The sequence below is a fragment of the Phoca vitulina genome, unplaced genomic scaffold (assembly GCF_004348235.1).
Source record: "Phoca vitulina isolate PV1807 unplaced genomic scaffold, GSC_HSeal_1.0 scaffold2, whole genome shotgun sequence".
Lineage (NCBI taxonomy): Eukaryota > Metazoa > Chordata > Mammalia > Carnivora > Phocidae > Phoca > Phoca vitulina.
In genome coordinates this window covers 19,674,968-19,702,581 of record NW_022589705.1, presented here as the reverse complement: position 1 = coordinate 19,702,581, position 27,614 = coordinate 19,674,968, and the positions used below count along the sequence as shown (strand labels likewise).

At 34.0% G+C, this 27,614-nt stretch overlaps 1 protein-coding gene and 1 pseudogene across 1 annotated transcript in view; both read left to right on the top strand.

Moving 5' to 3' along the window:
- SNX7 (sorting nexin 7) overlaps nt 1-27,614 on the top strand; it is a 675,036-nt gene that overhangs the window by 489,581 nt on the left and 157,841 nt on the right. The window lies entirely within an intron of this gene.
- Nucleotides 11,372-13,343, top strand: LOC116643922 (annotated as a pseudogene).

The following is a 27,614-nucleotide window of genomic DNA, read 5'->3' as shown; positions in this document are numbered from 1 at the left end:
TGAACAAATAGGACTCGCTTCTCTATACATTGTAGATAAAAATCAGGCCATGTTTTAAGACTCCTTTGAGCACTCTCAGCAGAATGTCCTCTGATTCTTAAGCAGTCACCTAATAATATTGTTCTGTTTTCAATTTTCAAAATATTGTGCAATTCAATATTCTCAAGCGACCTCTACTCTCAGTCAAGATGGAGTAACAGGGACCAGATTTCCCCCCATTTGAAACAAACAACAGACAATATGTATGTTTACACCAGACGACAAAGGCTAGTGATCTCCAAGGGGTGGGAAACAAAAGAGATGAGCCCTGCAATTGCTATAGCTTACTGCTTTGAATTTCTGGGAGGCCGTGCTTGAAGGGTGAACTGAGGCAGACTCCTATTGATTCCTTGAGCTGAGGAGGCAGAACTGAAGCCTGGAAACACTAAGGCAGCTGGAGCTGTGGGGCAGAATGACAGAAAAGTGAGAACTGCACAGGTAAAGAACATGAGAAATCCACAGAAGGTCCCACAGAATTCTGTAGGACTATAGATCAATGTGAGGAAACTACCCAAGGCTGGAGACAGAATCATCTGGGAAAAGAATAGAGGGAACAATGCACAGTTGTCACACTGCCTTGCCCTCAACCCAGTCTCAGCTAACTGTTCTCTCATCTTTACCAATAACTGTACTCCTTCCATAAGGCCAATTTAAACCTTCCCATTCTCTAGCCACCACCTGTTACCTTCTGGGCTTACACTGCAGCATTTCCACAGGGATAAGAAAGGAATAAGAAAACTTTAGCAAATCACTACAATTAATATCACCAAAATGATAAGATTTATCTCATTTCTGGCACAAAAAAGATGCTATGATACAGGGACACACACATACACAAAGCACTTGGAAATTAAAAATATGATAACCAGAATTTTCAAATTCCATGGAATGGCAAAAACACCTTCAAAAAAGTAAGACTAAGAAATATACTTTGTCATGCACTGTTTCTCTGAAAACTAGTGAAGGATGTCATCTAGAAAAAGAAGGCAATAATCCACAAAGAGGAAACTATGGGATCCAGATCAGTGCAATAGATTAAACCTGTCCAGAGTAGAGGATAAATGGAAAGGTCTGGAGTACATTCTCTGGAAAGAAAGGGCAGTATTTGGAAAGCCATATGAACTTATTGGTGCTATTGGGAAGAATTAGCAACACACACTTAAAGTAAATGAAATGAAAAAGAATTATTTATTTGGGGAATGTGGAGGATAGAGAAGATTGTGTTAGAAAGGAAACAATCATGATATGCTACTCGGCTTCACAATGAATAATATCCATAACAACATGAGGTAGGCACGGCCTATTGACTTAACCAAATGTGATATAACTATTTTTTAAAAGGATTCAGAGGAGAATCAATGGGGATAGAAGAATAAATATAAGATGAAGTTAATGATATATTAAAAATTAAGCCAAGTAATAGCAACAGAAGTGTATTATATACAAATACTGAGGAAAAAAATGGGAAAGATTGAAAAATGATTGTTCCTGAAGAAAAGAACTGAAGGATAAAGCAGAGAGGACCTTTTAACACTGACTTTTTTCATTTTTACCACAATCAAATTAAAAATTTATTTTAAAATATTCTTATAAGCATTTTATTGTAAGCCACCTCAAATTCTTTTGTGAATCAAATGAGGGGGAAATATAAATAAATAAATAAATAAATAAATAAATAAATAAATAATAAAGGCTCTTTGTGCATTCATTTATCCACCATCACTCATTGATTTACTAGATAATTGTCCTTGAGCCAAAATGTATGGAAATGCAATTCGATAATGCTTCCTCAGAGGAATTATCAAAAGCTTATTGTTAATCTGACTCAGTATCAAGCATTTCAAGGCAGATGCTGTCCAAACTGTGGAAATGTCCAGCCCTGTCTCTGCTGTGGCTTCTCACTTTTTAATCAAAACAGTCTTAGTTGTCTTCATGAGAGTTGGATGTATGTTTTCTCTCAAACAAAAGACAGATATTCTCCTTCATACTGACAGCATGGACTATTTCTACTAAATGAAACATTTTTAGAAATTGCTGTAGGTGTTGACTAAGTGTGCGGCCCATTCTCTTTCATACCAGCTTCTGCTTCGGCCTTGCAAGAAGTTTCACTAACTGTGGCAACTGCCTTCCCCAGGGTGCTGCTGATTAGCGGGTGTGCACTGAGTGTTATTGCTGCCGCTGATTGTCTCCTCTTGGCCAACTCAGCTGATACTTCGTGTTTGACGACAGTCTTAGAAAATGCCTCTTTTCTGGAAATTTGATGGCACCATGCTGGCATGCAGAACCTTGCTGACCCTAATTAAGGACAAACCCAAAGTTGAAATGTGAAGTATTTTAAAGATACTAGGAAGCAAATAGGCATTAAGTTCAAATGTCCAATTACCCTCTGAGCTATTCGGATCTTGAATTCAGCATATAACATTACTTAACTCAAAGAATACGTGTTTCATCCTCTTTCTATGAATGATTACTGACTTCCCTCTCACTGTCAGCTGTCGGTCTCTCTTCCAGAGCTCTGGGCCACTCTATCTAGTGTTTGTCATATGTCACCATTTGAATGCCACCAGTGACTCAGCTGTAAGTCTGTTAACTTATCTTCTTCCCCTTCATTTATTCCTATCTTAGTAAATGTGCCATTATTTATGTGATCCTCATTCTAGTTCCTATGTACCTGCTTCTCCGTGCTGGCTGATAGAGTCATCCATGGAAGCTTTACAAAATGCAGATGCTTAGTACCCACCTAGGTCTATTAAATCAGAATTTCCAAGGATGAGGTTAACTAGGTGTAATTTTTAAAAGCACCACAGTAATTATGTTAGGGAATTAAGTTTGAGAACCATGATGTCTCCCCTTCCCCCAGTCACTGTCTACATTTGGACCTTATCACCTCTTGCCTAGATGATTTGAGGTAGTTTCCAACTGCCTTTCATGCATCCTGTTTCAACACTTTTAATATGCTGTCCTTTTTTTTTTTTTTTTTTAATTTAACGGATTGATTGGAGGCCTTGCTTGGCAAGGTGTTTTTCTCCACCATGTTGCTAGAATCATTTTTCTAAAACACGGGTCTTATGATGTTTTGTTGCTTAAAATCTTGTAATAGGTCTTTTTTCACCCTCAGAATAAACTCCAAACTCATTAAAAATCATTGATCTTGCCCCCCCTCTTTTTTTTACAAACTCAAATCCATTCAATACCTTGGCCATGGTATTTGTTAGTTTCTAAATAGCCGAAAATCTAATGGGATCATCTAATATAATATTTAAGAGCTCATGCATGGAATCATTTAGCTCTGATTTCAGTATACCACTTTGGTCCTTACTATCTACATGTCCATAGCAAGATACTTAATTTTTTAAGTCTCAGTGTTCTTCTCTGCAAAATAGATGTAATAATGACTACCTTATATAGATATTGGGATGAGTAAATTACAAAATTTATCTAAAGTGCATAACACAAAATAAGTACCCAGTTTTAGCAACTATTACTGGAGGCTACACATGCTATTTTCTGCTTATAATGTTATTCCTTCACTCATTTTCACCTGAATTATCCCCTAATTGATATTTAAATCTCAGCTAGTCACACTTTTCTCCAGGAAGTCTTCCCTTACAATCACTTTTCACAAGAACCTTAATCTTTCTTCTGTCTCAGGGGTCACTCAACTATGGCCTACGGACCAAATCTGACCTACTACCTATTTTATACTGTCCCTGGGCAAAGGATGTTTTTTATATTTTTAAATGGTTTAAAAAGAAATCAAAAGAAGATACATGGAAATCATACAAAATTTAAATCTCAGTATCCAGGGGCGCCTGGGTGGCTCAGTCGTTAAGCGTCTGCCTTCGGCTCAGGTCATGATCTCAGGGTCCTGGGATCGAGCCCCGCATCGGGCTCCCCGCTCAGCGGGAAGCCTGCTTTCTCCCTCTCCCACTTCCCCTGCTTGTGTTCCCTCTCTCGCTGTGTCTCTATCTGTCAAATAAATAAATAAAATCTTTAAAAAAATAAATAAATAAATAAATAAATAAATAAATCTCAGTATCCATAAAATTTTAGGGGAACATGGCCATGCCTGTTTGTTTACAAATGGTCTATGGCTGCTTGAGCACTTGCAACAGAAACTGTGTGACCCCAAAGCCAAAAATATTAGCTCTCTGACTCTTTTCAGAAAAGAGTTTGCCCATCCCTGTTCTACCTTATCCTAGCAGTGACCATCCTATATTGTCTGCTCACTTGTTTTCCCACACCAGTGACCTCCTTTAGGTCAGAAAGTGTTTGATACTTCCTCCAACACTTTGCACACTGCCCTTGTGCTCTCAGAGAGTAAGCTCTCAATTTATCCTTATTGAGTGAATGAAAGAATTATCTTCCTAAAGGTGTTTTTTTTTCCTTTGTCAAATATGGCAACAGTGTATAACTGAACATTTTTATAAATTCGGAGTAATAATGAGTTCCAAATTTCATTTAGGTATTACTTTTGTGTCAGTCAATTTTATAACCCCTAACATATATTATTTCATAAAGCACAGCCCTAAGAAATAAATCATATTATTGTTCCTTTTTTATCTATATAAGAAACCAGGGGCACAAAGAGCTCAAGTAATTTGACTAAGGTCCCAGAATTAGGAAGTAACAAAGCTGGACGATCTCACTCAGAGCACTCTCAATTACTATGTTATAAAGCCTTATAGTGAAAATGAAGAGGAAGCTGAAATAAAATGAGGTGTTTGTTTTAATTAGCATTATTTTAAAGAACAGTGTTCTAAAATAAGTTCAAAATAAAATGTAAAAATGTAGATTAGCTCATTCTGGACCATCCTTTGTGATAAAATACAGAAGAGTACATGTTAGATCATAGAATATGCTTCAGTCTTAATGATGTGTTCTTGTCACTTTTGTCAGGCAAATGCTTAAAAACATTCAAAGAGCCTTATTACTTCTCTATTATAAAGTGTATCTTAAAGCTAGACTGTTGGATTTGCTTAACATTAAAAGTGAATAGCAAGAATACATGACAAATGCAACCCTTTAGAAATATGGTTCTATCAGCCCCAGAACACACCTCACATCTTAAATGAAATATAAAGAAACATTATTAAATGGAAACCTTCAAGACTCATGTCAAAATTAATAAGTGATCATTTAAGTGCTACAGTAGAGAAAAATTCAGTTGCATTCAAACATATTGAAAGTATTTGCTTAGGCACTGATAAAAAATGACAAAAATAAGATCTTTAAAAACAGACAAACAGATTATATGCTAATATAATTTCAGTCATTGATAATAAATCAAGTTGCTTATATTTATTAAATAATTACACTGTTGTTTTAGCTGGAATTCTCATTGTTTCAGCCTTTTTTCATATCAATATCATTATTACTGCTCTTGTATAGCATAGGTCTCTCTACACACAAAGAATGATTATACGATTTTCAACTCTTTACAACTAATAGTAGGATAAAATAAAAATTATAGTGATACATCAAGTACTTGTAGTAATAAAAGTTTTCTCAGAAGAGTTAAAATTTTCTGCATATTAAGTAGAATTTATTAAGTAGAAATGATAAGTTTAATTTTTCATTAGAAAATAATGGGCAAAGATGGTGGATCTTTATTTTAGAAAAGAAAAGTAAAAAAACTCATAGCAATGTTATAGATGTAAACCCAAAGATAACAATAATTATGTTAAATGAAAATGACCTATGCACTAGAGGTAAAAGAAAAAGATTTTCAGAGTGGAATAGAAAAGAAAAAAAAAAAGACCAAACACCATGCTGATTTAAAGCAACCTATTCAAATATGAAGACACAAGGGTGCCTGGGTAGCCCAGTCAGTCAAGCGTCCGACTATTGATTTTGGCTGGGGTCATGATCTCAGGGTCATGAGATTAATCCCCAGGTGGAACTCCATGCTCAGTGCAGAGTCTGCTTGAGGTTCTCCTCTCTTCCTCTCCTCTGTCCCCTCCCTCTCTAAAATAAATAAATAAATAAAATCTTTTTAAAAATAAAATAAATAAATATTAAAACATATAGGTAAAAGTAAAAAAAATAAAAAGCTATACCATGCTAATGATAAGCGTAAGAAATCTGGAGTGGCTTTATTTTTTTTTTTTTTTAAAGATTTTTTATTTATTTATTTGACAGAGCGAGGGAGCACAAGCAGGGAGAACAGTAGAGGGAGAGGGAGAAGCAGGCTCCCCGCCAAGCAGGGAGCCCGATGTGGGGCTCGATCCCAGGACCCTGAGACCATGACCTGAGCCGAAGGCAGACGCTTAACCATCTGAGCCACCCAGGCGCCCCTGGAGTGGCTTTATTAATGCCAAAGTAAATTTCAAAACAAGAACTGCCTTGATACCAAAACTAAAAATAACCAGAGAGAAAGAATAGCAGACCAACATACTGCATGAACAACAACAGAAGTTTTTAAAAAGTTAGCAGTCACACTCAGCAATAAAGTATAATAAATCTAGACCAAGTGGAATTTATCCCAGAAACAGCCTTTATCCCAAGTTCTGTTTAGCATTTAAACATCAATTGTAACTTACCATTTTAACAAAATAAGGAGAAAATTTTTAGAATCATCTCAATAGATATAGAAAATCGTTTAACAAAATTTGACATCCATTGATGACAAGCCCTTAAAAAAAAAAAAAGGAACAGGAGGGGCACCTGGATGGCCCAGTCAGTTAAGCATCCTCTTGGTTTCGGCTCAGGTCATGACCTCAGGGTTGTGAGATAGAGCCCCACATCAGGTTCCCCGCTCAGCTCAGAGTCTGCTTGAAATTCCCTCTATCCCTCTCTCTGCCTCTCTCTCTCTAAAATAAACAAATAAATAAATCTTAAAAAAAAAAAAAAAGAAGGGAGTTCAATTGGATATAGGGTTTTACTTAAAATCTTTTTCTAACCTCATAATTAATAGTGAAACATTAGATGCTTTCCCCCTAATACTAGGAACAAGGAAGTATTATTTAGTGTAATATGCAAGAATACAAAAAAAGAAGACACATATTATTTTCTAAAGTATGTGCACCATTTTACAAGCCCGCCAGCAACATGAGTGTTCTTATTTTATCACATCCTTATCAATACTTGTTTTCCCTGTGAAAGACATATGTATATTTTTATAAATATTTCCACAAATATACAATAGGTATATTTTCATAAATATTTTTATAAATATAAAAAAGAGGCATACAAATTGGAAAAGAAGGTGTAGAAATCTCTTATTCTTTATCCAGTGCCAGAAAATACACCGAAACTCCTAAGAAGTCTGTGAAAAATCCAGTAGAACTAAGAAGTAAGCTTGTATAGTCACAGGATTCTAGGCCTCATATAAAAAATGCAATTACATTTCTGTACTAGTGATGAAAAATTGGAAATTGAAATTTTAAAAAATACAATTTATAATATCATTAGAAAACATGAGTATCTTCTGGGTAACAATATATGCAAAATCTGCACAATGACAACTGTAAATCATGGCTGAGAAAAGACTCCAGTAAATGAAGAGATATATTCATGGATTGGAAGAGTCAGTACTTTTATTTTTTTATTATTTTTTTTAAGTAGGCTCGATGCCCAGGGTGGAGCTCAACACGGGGCTTGAACTCAATCAAGACCTAAGGTGAGATCAAGAGTTAGACACTTAACTGACTGAGCCACCCAAGCACCCTGGAAAAGTCAGTATTTTAAAATATCAAGTTACCCAAATTGATGAAGAGATTTAAGACAGTGTTGATCAAAAGCCCAGCAAGACTTTTTATAGCAATTGACAAGTTGATTCTAAAATTAATATTGGAATTGGAAGAAGCTAGATAGACAAAACAATTTTGAAAAAGCAGAAAAAAATTTGGAGGAGTTATACAACCTTATTTCAAGATTCACTTCATAGCTACAACCATGAAGACAGCACAACACTGGTGTGAGGTTAGATATATAAATCAATGGAATTGAATTGAGAGTTTAGAAATAGATCCACAAATATGTGGCCAATTAGTTTTTTAAGTTGAGAAGGTAATTTTGTGGGTAATGGATAATGTTTTCAACAAATGGGCCTGGAAAAATTACATATCCGTATGTAAGAAAATGAATCTGATTTTGATGAACTTTATCTCCCTCCACATGCAAAAAATAATTTAATAAGATTCATAAAACCCAAAAGTATAAAACACATAGAAGAAAATGCAGGAGAAAACCTTTATGATTTAGGGACATACTAAGATTTCTCAGCTAAAACAAATAAACACAACTTTTTGAAAATGATAAATTGAGGGACAGAGAGAATCTTAAGCAGCTCCACACCCAGCCTAGAGCCCAATGAGGGGCTTGATCTCATGACCCCGGGATCATGACCTGAGCCAGAATCAAGAGTTGGACGCTTAATGGACTGAGCCACCCAGGCACCCCAAAAAATGATAAATTGGTCTTAATCTAATTGAAAACCTTCTGTTCTTCAAAAGACATGGTTGAGAAAATGAGGAAGCAAGACACAAACTGGGAAAAATTATTTACAGTACATTTATCTGATGAAAGACTTGCATCCAAACTATATAAATAGATGATAGATGATGATAGAAGATAGGTAGGTAGATAGGTGAGTAGGTAGGTAGATGGATAGATAAATAGATAGACACTAGATATAAGTATAGTTACAAACTCCTACAACTCTGTAAGAAATAAACAACTAAATTTGTTTAAGTAGCAGAAATTTGAATGGAAACTCAGAAAAGAAGATGTAAGAATGGTCAATGAGAATAGGTAAAGATACTCAACATCCTTCATCATCAGAGAAATGCAAATTAAAACTGTAACAAAATAACTTACACATTCATGAGAATGGCAAAATGTAAATGACTGATGATACCAAGTGTTAGCAATAATGTTGAGCCACTGGCGCTCTCTATATTAGTGATAGGAATATAAAATTGTATAACCACTTTGCTCCATTTGGCAATCCATCTGACAATAAAGTTTGACCCAGAGATTCCACTGTTAAGGTCCCCCGCCAAAAATGAAAAACATGTGTACCCGTAAAAATTTGTACACAAATGTTTATGGTAACTTTATTCAAACGTCAAAAACTAAAAATAACTCAGATATCCATGAGTAGATTAAATGAACCATATTTTTACAATTGAATACTACTCAGCAATAAAAAAAATGAACTACTGATAAATACAAAAACATGATTGAATCTGGACACAAATGAATATATACTGTCCAATTTCATTTATGTGAACCTTGACAAACAACATATCTATTATATAGTAGCAGAAAGGAGATCAATGGCTTCCAGGTGCTAAAAGATGGGTATGGGACTCACTTGGGTGAGGCTCAAGGGAACACTTAGAGTGGTAAAAATATTTTTTATCTTTAACATGGAGGTGATTATACAGATGTACAAATTTATCAAAGCATATTGATATCTACACTTAAAATGAGTACATTTTGTCATATGTAAATTTTATCTCAATAAAGTTGATTTTAAAATATTACAGTAGATAAAACTTTTCATTCATCTCTATAAAAAACTAAAAATTTTTTATTTTAGACATAGATTTGTCAAATCAGTATGTTGTACACCTGAAATTAATGTAACATTGTGTTTCAACTATGCTTCAATAAAAAAAATTGATAATAGGCTTTGGAAAAATAGATGTTTTCAAATATATTGCCTGATATATGAAATGTATAACTTTAAGCTAGGGCAATTTCACAATATTTTTAAAAATTAAATATGTATTTTTAATGTCTTTAAAAATATATATATATTTTCTGACTCAAATATAGAATGTATATTAGAGATACACACTTCCATGTTCAATGTGACATGTGTATAAGGTTTTCATTCTGTAACTGTTCATAATAGTAAAAAAAAGAAATAACCCAAATGTCTGTCAATAGAAGATTGGTTAGTAAAACAAATGAAAATATATTCATTCAATGAAATACTATCCAACTATAAAAAAATAATGACAATGTCGTTTATATATTGAAGTGAAATAATCTATAAGATACACTATTTAAAAAAGCAAGGTGCAGATCGCTTTTTATAGTATACTATTTTTGGCTTATAATGTGTTTGTGTTTACTTAAATTTCTTAGGGAGGATAGACAGAAAATCTGTCAAACTGGATATTCTAAATGGGAAACACTGTGATTGGGAGTTAGAAATTGAAGGAGAATTTTTAATGAATTCAATTCTAAACTTTCTCACTTCGAACCATTTAAAAAATAAATAGGATTAAAAAGCAATATAGGGGAGCCTGGCTGGCTCAGTCAGTAGAGCATCATGCAACTCTTGATCTCAGAGTTGTGAGTTTGAGCCCCCACATTGGATATAGAGATTACCTAAAAATAAAAAAAAATCAAAAAAAAAAAGCAATGTCAATTTTTAAAAATGAGAATGCCAGTGGTATAGGAATAAAATAGACAAAGAAGTAGAGCATTGTTAAGCAACAGACTCATGAATTTTTGCAAATTGATGTCAAAGTAAAGGCATCATCCAAATTATGAAGATAGAATTGGCTATTTCATACATAGTGTTAGATAGTTGAAAAAAATAAGACCTGAATAATGTGAGTAATGTTTTCAAATCAAGTACCTCAAAAGCAAACCTAAACTGGTTTCAGATAATTTTTTGGCTTACCCAACAAATGTTTAGGGGGGTACTGAGTTCATGTGTGTCTTGATGCCATGCCACAAGACGTACAATATTATCAGGATCTAGTTCTCTTACTCTCTTAGATTTGTTCTGCTTTTTTTCTGTGTGCTGACTTCATTGTTAGATAAGGTCTTTCCCTAAGCTATAGCAGCTCTAAACATCATATTTCCCTCTTCACATCCAGTCAATAGTCTTATAATTTAAAATGAATTGAATTTCATCAATTATAATTCATGATATTAATAGACTAAAGGGAAAAATATGTAATTTTTACAATTGAGGCTAAAAAGGCATTTGCTAAAAGGCAAGCTATGGTTTTCCAAAAAGCATTAGCAAATTAGGAATAGAAGAGGACTATCTTGGGGCACCCATGAGGCTTAGTTGGTTGAGTGTCTGACTCTTGATTTTGGCTCAGGTCATGATCTTGGGGTCATAAGATCAAGCCCTGTGTCAGGCTCCACGATTAGTGGAGAGTCTGTTTGAGATTCTCTCTCTGCCCTCCCCTCCCATGCTCTCTCTCCCTCCCTCCAAAAATAAATAAATAAATAGATAGATAATAAATAAATAAATAAATAAATAAATAATTTTTTTTAAAAAAGAGAACTATATTTAACTTGGTAAGCTATATATACCAAAACCTACAACAAACTTTGTACCTAATAGAAAAACTTTTAATGCATTCCTTTTAAGATGAGAAACAGTACTAACACTGCTACTATTAAACATGCTATTGGAAGTTCTGACAAAGACTATAAAGAAAGAAAAATAAATAATATAAAGCATTTGAAGGTAAGACATAAAACTGACATAATTTGCAGATAATGTGAACATCTACTTAAGAGAGATTTGGTTCTCTACACCAACAATAGCCAAACAGAAATTAACTTCAAGAGGATAACGCAATAGCAACAATAACAATAAATTTCCTGGGAATATCCTTAAAAGAATACATAAAATCTCTGCGGACAAAACTTCAAAGCTCTAAATAACATAGAAGATGATTTACATGAAGAAGAGAGGTGTTCCCTGCTCTTGGATGATATGTCTCAGTACTATAAGAAGTCACAGTTGTCTAAATCAACCTAAATGTTCAAGGGAACCACAAACAAAATTTGGTGTATTTTCTGAGGAATAATTACTCTAAAATTTATTTTAAAGAAAGAAATGTTCCACAAATAGTTAATTCGACCTTTAAAAACAAAAGAGGGGCTTTAGCCTCCCTTAGCTTGTGGAGGCATGGCGGATGGGCTCACACAACTGCAGGACGTGATGAATTGGCTTGCAGATGGGTTTTGTAATGCCATCGGAGTGTTGTAGCGCTGTAGCCCTCCTGCTTTCTTTACTAATATTCAGACAGCAATTAACAAAGATCAACCAGCTAATCCTACAGGAGAATATGTTCCGGTTTTTTGCAGCACTGATTGCATGAACAGCAAAAGACATTGATGTTTTGATAGATTCATTACCCAGTGAAGAATCTACAGCTGCTTTACAGGCTGCTAGCTTGTATAAGGTGGAAGAAGAAAATCAGGAAGCTGCTACATGTCTGGAGGATGTTGTTCATGGAGGGGACATGCTTCTAGAAAATATACAAAATGCATTTGCTGATAATACACAGTCACAATTGAAGACAAGGAGTAGTACCCATAGCCAGTCTCTTCTAGACTCATAGTACCAGTATATACCATGTGGCTGAGAAAAGAACCATTTCGGTGCCATTAAGAATTCTGCATCAGATTTAGATGTAAGCCTTACCAACAGTTACAGAGACATTAAGCACTATGACACATGTTATCTTTTTAGCTATTTTTAATAATCTTCTATTTTCACTCTTGATAAGTAAGCCTCTAAAACTGCAATTGAACTAGCTTTAAGCCATCATTATACCATCATTTTTTATTATCAGAATGAAATTATTGAGGCAGATATTCCATTAATGGTTATAATATAATTAAACAGATTACTTTAAAATTAAAAAAACATAAGAAATAAAAACAAAAAAGGGAAACTTGTTCTACCAGATATATTAAGATATTCTACAAAATAGTAATAAATGTTATATGCTATTGGTGCAGTAACATATAAATGAACCACGGACTATTCCAATGAGTCCAGACAGATCTATATAGATATGAGAACTTAAGGTACAATAAAGGCAGCACTACAAAGCAATGAAGAAATCTGTCAAGACCGAATGTTACAGAGGATTTGGTTCAATGGGAATTTTTATGCCAGAGGGAGTGTAAATTGCGACACCCACTTTGGAATGTAATTTGGAATAAACATTCTCATACACTGTTATACAACTTTTGCACAGGTGCCCTGAGATTCTTACATAACTATGTTCTTAGCAGCACTGTGTTCAGAATTGAAAGAAGGTGGAACCAATCCAAATATCAATCAATGAATGAAGAATGAGAATGAAAAAAATTATGTTGACTCAACTTTATTCACAAGAGAGGGTACATAGTAGTAAATTAATGAATTACAAATACACAAAAAAAAGATGAATTTTGGAAACTTGATGTTGAATGGAAAGAGTAGGTCCAGAGAACTACATAACATATAATATCACATACATGATACCACAAAACCGAACAATATATTGCTTAGAGGGATGTGTGTGTGTGTGTGTGTGTGTGTGTGTGTGTGTGTGTGTGTTAAATTATACTAAAAAAGAACAAAAAGTAAGTTCTCTGGAACTTCTGACCTGCTTTATCCACTCCAGAGAAATCCCCTAGGCAGAGCATTGCAGACACTTGCCATTAATACTCCATCTGCATTTATAGGAATGGTGAATGCCAAGAGGATGTAGGTGGGGCACTGACAATGTTTGCTACACAAAGATATGTGAACACAAATGGAGGAGAGCAATGACTTCTAGGGCAGAAACAGGTGTATGCAATAGGAGAGAGCACTTAGCAGATATCTGTGACCTTCTAATTCTTACATTTCAGCTGGTTTGTGTTGTTAATTTTATTATTATGCTTCCTATCCTACATATATTTTTTCAACACTTCATTAATATGATGAAAGGAAAAATAAAGCACTTTTCTTGACATGAAAAAGTAAGTTAAAAAAAATAAGAGTTCCCAATTAGGAAAAAAAAATTGTTTCTAGTTACAAAAACCTATTAATTGCCCAGTCTGTTTTTGGCAGAGTACAAATAGGATAATGTTTTATTTTTTCTTCAATAATTTACTTTTCCTTTTTGGTCTCTTAAGACATTTTGGGCAGAATATATAGCCATGCATTCATTTTCAGATGTTAAAAGTCCAGTTGATTGCATCTTATAGATAATTCAGTGCTCAACCTTTCACTGCCAGTGCGTGCAAGATATCAAATGGAAAGCAGGGGCCCTGTGGTGGACATTTTCATTCCTCTTGCCCCACGATGTCCCTCCTCCTTCAAGCATCTCCAGGGTTGGGAAAAGAAAGGAGGCATTGGAGAGAAGGGAGTAAAGGAAGGTCTTACTAGCTGTTACAGTCTACTTTTGGTTGCTGATGTCCTCGGCACAAGTAGGTGCCCATTTGCTTCTCGCTGAGCCATTTGGGAAGCCCCAGGAAAGGAGTCTAATTGCCACCGTTCACTTTCCTCATGTGGAAAACACACTGTCATCTCCACTCCCCCTATGCTCCCACAGCCTTTGGTACATGTTAGAGGAGATCATCGAGGGGATGTGACTGCCAGTTAACTGGAGAACTGGACCCAGGCAATTAGAATCTCCTCACCCCTCCCCAGTGCTTGAAATGTAAGTTCTCCCCACACTGTTCTCACAATGGGAGCCATTCTCAAGGACATAGCCTTGAGAGAGCAATATGTTGCTGAGACCATCCGGATAGTGTATGTAAATGAATCCAGTTAAGGCCTCTATAAAGATTTGGCAGACAGGTGTGGAAATCTACTCATCTTTTGGCTGTCCAAGATAAGCCTCCTAAGTAAACTCCCTCACTTAGTAAACCTTCTCTCTACCAATTGGGAGTGGCCTGACTCTTTCCTTGGTGTCTCCCTGCCCTCCTCCTCCCCTTGTGGAGCATGTTTCAGATTACACCTGGGAAGCTCCCAGGGTTTGTGAAGCAACAATGTATTCCATAGCCTCCAGCTACTGGGGTTTTCTCATCTGGCCATGTTAAGAAGAGTGCCAAGAAAAACAGTGATAACTCACATATCTGCCATGTCCATTTTGCTTATGAGATGCGTGCTTTAGCATATTGGCCTATATTATCTTATTTAATTCTCATGACAATCCTATGAGGTAAGTACTATTTTTAACTTTATTTTGCAAATGAGAGAAGTGTAACTTAAAGATACTGAAAAGCCTGCAGCTAACTATTGAATGCTGGGGCTGGAGAGAACCAAAGCACTCTGACTTCAGAACCTGAAGCCAAACGATAATCAATATGATGCTGGGAGGAAATGAAATCAGACAAATGGAGGTAATTTCATCCAGGCCATGTTCAGATATGATGAATCATTCCTGTCTACAACAGAAACTTTATTCATTTTCCTTAAAATTCAGTGTCTATCATCCCTGAAATATGATGGTTGTTTAATTACTCGTCTCTAAATGTCAACACTTTGCCCTTTGGCTTATGTTTTCTAAATTCCCATATCTATTAACATTTTCTTTAGATATGTTTAAAAACATCAGTTAGGCTACAGTTTTATCATGATTAGAATTTTATATGGATTTTACTTCCTTTTTAAAAGAGGATAATCTCTCTTCCAAATATAAGTTATTTGAAAGATATAGTACTGTTTCTTACCTTTGTAATTACACAAAGAGCTGCAATGTCCAAATTTATGATGATATATATAGGAAAACCAAAAAAGTCTGCAAAACAGTTTCTGGAACTAAAGACCATTTTTAGAATGGTTTCATGATACAAGATCAATATACAAAAGTCAATCACAATCTTAATTACTAGCAAAACTGGAATTTAAAATTTTAAAAATACCACTTGCACTAGCTACTCTAAATATGAAACCATTAGGAATAAAGCTAACAAAGTTTGTACAGAATTTATATGCAGAAAACTAAAAAAAATCATTAATGAAAGAAATCAAAGAAAACCTAAATAAGTGGAGAGATACACTGTGTTTATGTTTTGAAGACACAATATTGCTAAAATATAAATTCTCTTCAATTTAATCTATAGATTCAAGGCCATTCTAATCAAAACCCCAAGGTTTTGGATTTTTTTTAAATATTCACAAGTAGCTTCTAAAATATAAACAGAAAGACAAAGAAACAGAATAATAAAAACAATTCTGAAAAAGATCAAAGTGGAAGACTCACACCACCTGATTTCAGGACTACATGTAAGTTATAGTAATGAAGAAAAGAAAGAACATTTTGTTGTTGGTGAAAGAATAGACACACAGATCAATGGAACAGAATGGATTGATTAACTGATCTTGATCATTTGTGTCATCTATTTTTTCTTGATTGGTTGAAATAGAGGTTTATCAATCTTCTTGATCTTCTCAAATAGGAGATCAGGCCTAGAATTTGGGTCTGCTTTATATTTCATTGATTTTCACCATGACCTCAATTATTTCTTTTCTTCTGCTTAATTTTGGTTCATTTGCTTTGTTCCTTTTTTCTAGTTTGTTAAGATGAAAACTGATCTTCATTCATTCCCAATATAAATTGTTTAGTGGCATAATTTTCCCCCTAAGCCTGCTTTTCATTCATCCCCCAAATTTTAGCACATTGTGTTTTAATTTTCATTCAGATAAAAACATATTTTTAATTTCCTTTTTGATGTTTTTCTTTGACTGATGGGTAATTTAGATGTGTGTTGTTTACTTTCTGTGAATTTACTTTCTTTTTTCTATAAAAAAGTTAATTTTATATGTCAACTTGGCTAGACTGTAGTGACCATAGTTTGTTGGGCAAACACTAGTTTAGATGTTGCTGTAAAGGTAATTTTTAGGTGTAATTTACATTTACAATCAGTTGACTCAAAGTAAAGCAGATTATCCTCCATAATGTGGGTGAACTTTATACAATTAGTTGAAAGCCTTAAAAGAAAAGACAGGTATCACGAAGAAGAAGGAATTCTGCCTCCAGATTGCAACATAAAAGTTCTGCCTGAGTTTGCAGCCTTTAGATGCAAAAATGCAACATCATCTCTTTCCTTAATTTCTAGTCTGCTGGCTTGAAATACAGATTTCAGATTTGCCAGTCTCCACAATTACATGAACCAATGAGTTAAATCTTTAAAATCTTTTTCTTTTTCTTTCTCTCTAATATATATATGGGTTCCTGGATGTGATTCAAGGGATCCAGGAATATTTAAAAATTGTTATATATGTATGTTTGCAGGGGAGGGGATTCTTAACTTTCAGGAGATTCTCAAAAGGACCCCTTAAGTCTGAAAGAGGTCAAGGATCATTGGTATAATAAAAAAGAATGAAGTATTAATACATGGTACAACATGGAAACATGGATGAACATTTAGATAGATAGATAGATAGATAGATAGATAGATAGATAGATAGGTGATAGATAATAGATAGATGATACATAGATAGATAGATGATAGATAGATAGATAGATGATAGATATAGATACTCAGATGATAGATACAAAGATAGATACAAATATAGTGTATTGATTCTGTGTCTTTGGAAAATTTTGACTGAAACAATTTTCAAATATTTGGGGATTTTCCAGAGATCTTTCTATTTTTGATTTCTAATTTGTTCCATTGTAGTCAAACAACATACTTTATATGATTTAAATCCTTTTAAATTTAGTGAGAATTATTTTATTGCTCCAAATATGACAGTCTTGGCAAATGTTATGTGTGCATTTGAAAATAATGTGTATTCTGCTGTCATTGTCCAGAAATGTCTATTAGGTCAAGTTACATGAGAGTGTTGTTCAAATTTCTATACCTTTACTGATTTAGTATTCCATTATATAGTATACTTGTCCATTTTGCAAGAGGGAAACTGAAATCTCCCTCATGCAATTATGAAATTTTTTTAGTTCTCCTTACAGATCTGTCAGTTTTTGCTTCATTATTTTCAAATTTTGCTCATAAGTTTATAAATATTTAGGACTGCTGACACAAGGGTTTGTAAAAAAAAATAAACAAAAAAGAAAAAAGTTTAGGAATGCTACAGGTATATTTGGATTGATCCCTTTATCTTTATGAAATAACTTTCTTTATGCATGACAATATTTTTATTGATCTGCCTCTTCTGATATTAATATTGTCCTTCATCTCTTGTTACAGTCTTTGGTTTAAAATCTAGTTTTTCTGATACAAGTATTGATACTCTGGCTTTCTTTTGACATCCATTTGCATGGTAAATATTTCTCCATCCCTTTGCTTTCAACCTGCAGTTGTCTTTAGATCTAAAATGAGTCTCTTGTAGGCAGCGTATAGATGGGTCTTGTTTTTTTATTCATTCTGACACCCTATGTCTTTTGATTGGAGCATTTAGGCCATTTACATTCAGAGTAATTATTGATGGATATGAATTTAGTGCCATTTTATTACATGTTTTTGTCATTGTTTCTGGAAATTTTCTCTGTTCTTTTCTTGCCTTTCTCACTTTTGGTCTTTCCCACTCAGAGTCCCCTTTAATATTTTTTGCAGGGCTGCTTTAGCGGTCACCAAATCCTTTAGTTTTTGTTTATCTAGGAAACTCTTTGTCTCCCCTATTCTGAATGATAGCCTTGCTGGAAAGAGTATTCTTGGCTGCAGATTTTTCCCATTCAGCGCATTGAATATCACTCTCTTCTGGCCTGCCAAGTTTCTATGGAGAGATCTGCTAAACTTATTTGTCTTCCCTTGTAAGTTAGGGACTTCTTTTGCATTGCTGCTTTTACGATTTTTTTCTTTATCTCTATATTTTGCAAATTTAACTACAGTATGTCTTTGTGTTGGCCTGCTTTTGTTGATTTTGTTGGATGTTCTCTGTGACTCCTGGATTTGGATGTCTGTTTCCTTCCCCAGATTAGGGAAGTTTTCAGCCTTAATTTCCTGCCCCCTTTTCTCTCTCTTCTTCTTCTGGGACTCCTATGATATGAATGTTATTATGTTTTATGGAGTCGCCAAGTTCCCTAAGTGTACATTTGTGATCCAGTATTTTTCTTTCCCTCTTCTTTTCCACTTCATTATTTTCCATAATTTTATCTTCTATATTACTTATTCATTCTTCTGCTTCTTCCATCCTTGTGGTCTTTATATCCATTGGTTTTAAATCTCACTTATTGCATTTTTCATTTCTGCCTGACTAGTTTTTACTCTTTTATCTCTGCAGTTAGGGACTCCCTGGTGTCTACTATGCTTTTCTCAAGCCCAGTGTGTATCCTTGTGACTGTTGCTTTAAAATCTGATCAGGAATATTACTTATATCTGTTTTGATTAGATCCCTCATGTTTTCCTTGTACAATCCCCTGTGCACTTCTTTCTCCCTGTGGCTCCCTTGCCTCTGCAGCACCAGAGATCGGTTTCTCCCTTAAAACACATCTCTGCACCTCCTACCTTCCATGATGTGGCCTCTTCTCTCCTTCTAGTTGTGCAATTTGTTCTGTCAGTCCTCAGATTGATTTCTTGGGTATTGAGAATGATTTGATATTTATCTCACTGTGTTCAAGGGATCAGACAAGCCTGGAGTCCTCCTACTACTCCACCCCTCACTTTGATTTAAGCTCATTCATTTGCCTACCATTGACGGAGGAAGAACAACTTCTGTTTACCTTACACCTTCCAAATACTGCAAGAAGATTCTAATTGGCAGACTTTTAACTGGAATGCTTCTGGCAAGGGATTCTGAAAAAGATAATTCTCAGAATTCCAATCTAGGTTTGTAAGGGAGAAAAGAGAATGGGGAAGAATAGTAGTAAATGCCAAGATCATTTTCATCTAAAAACATTATGAATGCAAAATAAAACAAACCAGATACTATTTTTTTTATCAGATTGGAAAACATTTTAAAAGTTGAGTACATGCACTACTAGCATACAATCTGAAACACAGTTAATACGAGAGCAAATTTGCAAAAATAGTTTTGTAGAATACTGTGGCAAAAACTTGTAAAAAATCTAATTAAATTATTTATTAAATTATTTATTTAATCTAGCAATTCCATTCTGAGGAATTCTCCCTTCAAAAACTACAGAAATAGTATATAAAGATGCATGAGTGTTTATTGCAGCATTGTGCATGATATCAAAAAATGTAAGCAATTCCACAAAGGGGAAGTTCACACATATATTATGGAACATTCATTCCATGGAATAGTATTCAGTTATTATAAAGAATTAAGGAGATCTACACATAATGACCTATAAAGACAAATATGACTTATTTAGTTAAATGAATACTTTACATATATATATATAACCTATATATTACATATGTCAATATATATTTATAAATAAATATAATATTCTTATATAAAATGTATACATTTCTCATATAAAAATATGTGTATTTGGCTCTATCTGTATATATTAGAGAAAACTTAACAAGGTTATAGGCCAAATCATCACCAGCAGTTACATATGCATGATGAATATGTATGGCAAAATGAATGTGATATTAAAATTATTACTTTGTAAATTCTTTTAAAAAGCTTATGGCATTATAGTGACTTGGTTGCTACTGTTCATACATTCCAGGCCCAGACTGATGGCATAATCAAAGAAACAGCAAGCAAAAAATACTCTCAAAATAACTCTTTTTTATTTGCCTTTCTTGAAAACTGAAGGGCACACATAGATCAAAGTCACACTTCTTAAAATCTCTTATGCTTCACTTCCTCAAAGGCAAATGATTTCATGATTCTTTCTTTTAAACTATCCCAAACCAAGCCTATGCACAAAAATCTTGACTTTTTTACTCAAACAGCCACACCAAACCCCAAAGAACCGATCTTGTAAATGGTGGTTTTACCAAGTGTAGTATGTTTGATATTTCCAAAATAATTGTTCTTTACCCCAACAATTGCACGGAAATTGTCTATTTCTCTGACATGTTGAAGTCGTGCTTGGCCATGGCACTTGTTTTGGCAAGTGGAATATATGATGTATCTAGGCCTTTAGAGTTATCCCCATGTTTCCACTTGTCCTTCTGAGTACTTCCATTTTTGACTATAATAAGACCATGCCCATGAAAACTGCCACCCCTCACTCTGGGTCCCAGTTGACTCGCACATTGCCATGTTGCAGATGTCCTCATTTCTTTACATAGTTGAGCAAATTTTATCCTCATAACAACCTTTGAGGTAGGTAATGTTATTGCCTCTATTTTACAGATGAGGAGGCTGAAGCAAAAAGAACTTAAATTACTCAAGTTTATAGCAGTAGATGAGATTTAAATATACTCTACTTCAGATACTGCTCTTTGACCAATGATATTTATTTTAACAATGCTGGTCTTTTCCAAAATATTACCAGAAGATCATTCTAAATTTAATCCTATAGATTTTAAAAGTTTTGTATTTCAATTTTCAATCTTTCAGCCATCTAAGAAAAATTTGTGTGATATAGATTTTCCTTTTAGCATGAGATGTTGATTAAAATATCCTCAGTACCTGGTAGTTATTTTTTCCATAGAAAGCAATCAAATACATCTGTGTAGAATTTAATATTTTTTTGGTGTTTATTTTATGCCATCATTTATAATTTAAAGGTTTTTTTTGGTTTTTTTTAAGATTTTATTTATTTATTTGACAGAGAGAGAGATAGCGAGAGCAGGAACACAAGCGGGGGAAGTGGGAGAGGGAGAAGCGGGCTTCCCACTGAGGAGGGAGCCCGATGTGGGACTCGATCCCAGGACCCTGGGATCATGACCTGAGCCGAAGGCAGACGCTTAACGACTGAGCCACCCAGGCGCCTCACCATCATTTATAATTTAAGTCAAAGCACATTGGCAGCTGTCTACTCCTGATTCTCTAGGCACCACTGCCCCAATATGTATCCATATATAAATAAATTATAAATATAATAAATAATATTTATAATATAAAAACAGAAACATGTCCATTCTTGATGCAGAAAACTTTCAGTTTTATTGCCTGAAAGCTCCCCAGTAGTCTCCATTCTCAAATTCATCATAAAACCAGACCACAGAATTTTTCTTTTCATATAGCTAAAAGAACCCTGACAAGAGGCACCATTGAGTAAATGCACCCATAAGTTATGATTGAAGATCATTAAGAACTTGGAATGAAGAGGAGGTGAAAGGAGAGTGACTGAAATTGTTGACATGATCAGTGCTCTTTATAAAATAAAAGTTTATATTTATCTATTTTACTTTTGGATGACAATATGAAAGGTAGAAAAGTATGATATATAATAGATTAGAGTGAGTTCATCTGTCACTAAGTCTTAAAAATACATAAAACTAAAACTAGGTTATAGTATGTGAAAAAATGATCCATTTTTTGCACTTACCACTTTTTAAAATGAAAAGGTGAGCCAAAATCTAATTTTTGAAAATGAAAAGTTGAGCTAAAATATAATTTAGGTAATTTTTAAAAATATTATTTTATGAAGTGCTTTGTATACAACGTGTCAGTGACTTTTATTGTGTCTGCTATATATTAAAGATTAATTGAATTGTTCATGGAATATTCAAGGCTTGAGGGAACATAGTCTTTAATGGAAGTATAAACCCAATACTCGTTATGGATTATTCATTGTTTTCAGCTTCTCATAGCATTTATATAAAGTTATATACTTAAGTTGCAATTATTTCTAAATTTTGGCTCATCACTTGCCAGTGATCTAGCTCAATATTCTCATCTCCATTTAATTGGAAGAAAATGTGAAGTTGGAGATTGAATGAAGTAGTTTAGCTTCTCACACAAAATTAGGAGATGTGATAAGTTTATTATTTTTAGATTTCATAGGCTAAGCTAACAACTTCTTTTTCTGAATTATAATTTAATGAAGTATAATGTGCTCTTTCTATTCAATTCTGGATATTCCTAACATTGGCACAACATGTTCTCAAATAGGAAAAAAATACTCACTTTTGTGAAGACATGTTAATAAATTAAGGCCAAGTTCTAAACTTATATTTGTGTGTGTTTGTGTGTGTGTATACATTAACCACCCATCTCTCAAGAATACAGGGATTCTTCCTCTTGATGTCCCATCAATAGCACTTTTCCTAATATGACTACCTTTTCTAGAACATAAAGCACAACCCATCATCCACTATTTCCAGCATTTGCTTCCTGGAAATTGTAATCTTCTGATAGATGTAGAAAGAGAGTAGATGCTGGTGTAGTAAGGAAAGAAAGGCAAGGGAAGAGACTAGATGTTGGTGTGGCAAAGGAATAAAGGCAAAGGAAGCACACTGATGTTTATGCATGAAGTTTCACCTCATGTCCTGATAGAATGACTTGGACAACCAAATGTTAGATGCTATCTCCAGAGGTCATTCAAAGCTTTATATATCTTCTTTTGGCCAATAATTCTTTTCTGGGTCAGAATGAAGTGCATACATACTACTAGTTTATTCTTACCTAAAAAAAAAAAATCCCCAATAAAAATGCTAGTAGAAAATTTCCAAGGAAGGTCTATTTTTACTCTTTATTTTCAAGCACACATGCAGGGTATGGGTGTGTTGGGGGGTGTGGGCGTGTGTGTGTCTTTAAGGACATTCTTATGGAAAGTGTTACGGGTCTCCAAGTCTGCTACTCAAATAATCCCTGTCCCCACCTTTCTGACGTTTGAAGTTTAGCTAAATACTGACTGTATATGAAAATCAGCCTAGTTTCTGGGTCTAGATCTAAGAAGGTGAAGTATGTCACTGAACAAGCAGAATGCAAGGGACTATGAGAAAATCGTGTCTACCTTATCTGACAACAAATGTAAGACCTACATAGATCTCTTCTATTTGAAAATGAGTAATAAAGAAATAGAAACAAGAATAACAATATGGAGCCTTTGGAAAACATTTTGCTGCCAAGGGAAGAGAGTCACTGAAGAGCAAACACTAACTTTGAAAATGTCTTAACATAGGAAACAGAAGAAGATGTTATAAATATACTTCATATCTTCTGAAACTCAAATAGGCATCTTCACAATGTACTGTAATCAAGGAGCAGTTGAAAGTAAAGGCAGAAGTGAAAAGGCATATGGCTGAAAGAGAAATAATGCAAGGGAATGAGAATGGGTCAACAGAACTAGGTCTGCACTTAAAAAAGTAAAATCATAGACACATCATAAAAATAAATAACTGATATCAGGGGAGGGGAGAGAGACTGACATAGTTGAGAAAATGCAAGGAAGCACCATGTCCATCAAGAACAAGCCAGCAGAATGGGAGAGAGGAGGTGAAAGCATCTGTGGTAAGATGGCCTTCCCTGCCTGCCCTCCTCTTTTTAAAAGAAACAAAAGTTGATGACCAGATTGCCTCACAGAAAAACAATTATAACAAATTGATCTGTGTGGTATTGCTCCATTCACAGCAAACAGGGAGGGAAAATGCTTCCTTTTGTTATCGCCCAAACCAGCTTGACAAAGTAAGTGTACGGACTGATAGTACCATGGGATAGCAGTGCAAAAGAAAATTCTAAATAAAATATTAGCAAGTAGAATCGAAAGTACATATTTGCCGTGATTAAATAGGCTCTTGCTGGGGATGGAAAGATGATTTAATATAAAGCAATCTATTAAGATCCACCATTTAGTATGTCCTGGCAGGAGGAAAATTATTATCTTCATAGACTAAAACGTATTAGATAAGATTTAAAACATCCATTTAAGAGATTCCCATTAAAATAGGAACAGAGATATCTACTTATTATGATGAATAAATATACATGGGTATATATATATATATATATATATATATATATATATATATATATATAATGTAAAACACTAACATGTATCTATGTGTGTTTGTATATACATGTCCAAAAGCTAAAATCAGACTGAATGTTTCAACAATAGAAACATTCATATTAAACCCAAAAATGCTACTATCATTAATTATTCTGGCAGATCTAGCCAAGGTAAATAGCAAGAGAAAGAATATGAAGCATAACATTTAAAGGGAGAATGCAGTATTTTCATTAATGCAGGTAAGTATTATTCTATTCTAAAAAAAGCAAAAGAATAAACTGTCAAGTTATTAGACACAAAGAAACCAGTAAGTATGCTAGATATATAAAAATGTATTACATTTCTATAGATACACAGCAACCTGTTAGAAAATATAATGGAAATAAAAGTCAAATTTAAAAGGAACATTCCATGTGAGACACTAAAGAAAAACTTAATGAGAAGGGTAGTATATTTATATAACAAAAAATTTTAAATGCTACTAAGGGACATTAAAAAAGATCTGAATAAATGCCAAGATTTATTATATTCTTGGATAAGAGGAGACAATATTGTAAATATGGCAGTTCTTTAAATTTTGAAACCAGGCAAGCTAATTCTAAAGTTTATAGAGAAAAAACAAGTTACTGAGAATAGCCAGCAACTTTGAAAAAAAGGAAATAAAGACTAATCCTACCAGACATTATAATGTCACAGCAATTAAAACTCTGCTGATATAAAAATATATGCAATAGAGGTGGGTAAAAGATGGATTAAAATAAGCACTACCATGTTCCTTTTATCAAATTAGGTTTGAAATATCAGTGATTTAGTAAAGCCATAAAAGATTTAAAATGAAATATGGGAGTATTTTTCCATAATAATCTTAGAATTAGGAATGCTTTATAGGACATAAACCCCAGACACCATAGGGGAAGAATGATTAATTTGACCATATAAAAATCAAAATATCTGCATAAAAACATATAAAGTCTTAAGACAAAAAGTAAGAAAAAGTGCAACACATTTGACAAATAGCTAACTTCTTTCATCTTTGTGGAGACATTTCAAATCAATAAGAAAAAGAAGAGCAATAAAGAAATATGGGCAGAGGACCATTCTCAGAGAATAAAAAATATTGGGTGTTTAAATATTTTTTAAAACCTGCTTTATTTTATAAAGATATGCTAGATAAAAGTGCTGATATCACTTCTTAACCTATTATTTTAAGAAATGAAAAGATATTTGAAAACTCACACTGTTGGAGAGCAGATAGGAGAAAAGGCATCCTCAGACACGAACAGTACGAGTATAAATTGCATGAACTTTTTGGAGATCAATTTTGTAATGTCTATCAAAATTAGAAATGTACATACTCCTTTACCTAGTAGTTCAGCTTTGAGTAATATCTTACAGATATACTGGCAAAATTGCCAAATGACATGTGTACAAGTTTATTGAATTATTGTTTTTAACAGCAAAAGACTGGATTATATAAAATGTCCATCAATGGTTTCTTAGTCAATTCAGACTGCTCTAAGTGGAATACCATAGACTAGGTGGCTTACATAACAAACATTTATTTTTCACTGTTCTGGAGGCCAGGGAGTCTGAGATCAGGGTGTCCATGTGGTCGGGTTTTGGTGAGGGCCTTCTTCCGGATTTATTCATGTATGGAAGAGAGAGCAAGAGTTTGGGTCTCTTCATCCCCTTCTAAGGGCACCAATCCCACCATAGTGGCTCTACCTCCACCTACATGACCTCATCCAAACTTGATTAAGGCTCTACGTTGGAGAGTAAGGCCTCAACATATGAACTGGGGGGGTGGGACACATAAAAATTCGGTTCATAGCAATAGTCAAATAAATTATGATTCATCCATGTAATGACACAGTTTACAGTAATGAAAAATTTTTTTCAACATTTTTATGCAGCATTTTCCTTGGCTTATAGAATTTATTGTAATAGTTTTGTGTGAATCTATGAGGAAAGAATTCTCTGTTTTTGTTTGTTCAAAAATCTTAAATTCACCTTCATTTTTGAAAAATAATTTCATTGTTTAGCAGTAGGTTTCTTGCAGCATTTTAATACTTGGCTTCGGGTTTTGGCTTGCTTGTCTTGTAGCTCTTATTTTCCTGTTTTAAAGTAATGGCTCCATTTCCTTTTGACAGTTTACAATGGTCTCTTTGTCTGATATGCCTTGATGCCATTTCCTTTGTATTTTCTTGCTTGGTGTTTGTAACAGTTCTTAAATCTATCAGTGATGACTCTAATTTCCAATTTGTAAAATTCTTAGCCATTATCTCTTTCAAATACTGACTCTGTCTCATTCTCTCCTCTACCTGGAGACCTTAGTACAAATATTCTAATTTTTTAAAAATCATCTCCATATATCTTTTAGGCTCTTTTCTGAATTTTCATCTTATTTGCCCTCTCCACGCTTCAGTCCAGATATCTTATATTGACTTTTCTCCCAGTTCACTAATGTTCTCCTCAGCTGTCTTTAATCTGCTATTAAACAATGTATTAATTTCTTAATTTTAGCTATCTTATTTGTGCATTCTAGGATATCCATTTTGCTCATTTATGGATTTCAGCTATCTACTGAAAGTATATGTTCTGTGATATATTTTAAAAATATATTAAAACTATTTTAAAGTCTAAGTCTAGTAACTCCAATATATGTATCACCTGTGGGTCTATTTATACTGCCTATTTCTCTGTTGCTTTCAATTATTTAATACATTATCCCATCTTACAGGAATTTTGTTTTATTTTACTTTTAATGCCAGACAAGGCGTATGCACATTGAAGTTCTAGATGATGTCCTCTTTCTTCATAGATTTACATCTGTTTCTGGCTGTCAGCTTGATATGGCAGTGGATCACCTTAATCCAGTGTGGATTGAGCTGTTGAAAAACTGGGTTTCAATCTTTGTGAGGGATAATCTATTTTCTGTTTATCCTTTGTAGGATTTTCTGTTTATCCTATATATTTGTAGGATGTAACTATTCAGGAATCCCAACTGAGTATCTAAGGTAACTTCCAGGGGCTTCATCCTTGGTAGGTCCTGAATTGAAGTTTGTCTTGCTCATACCATGAGTGCTG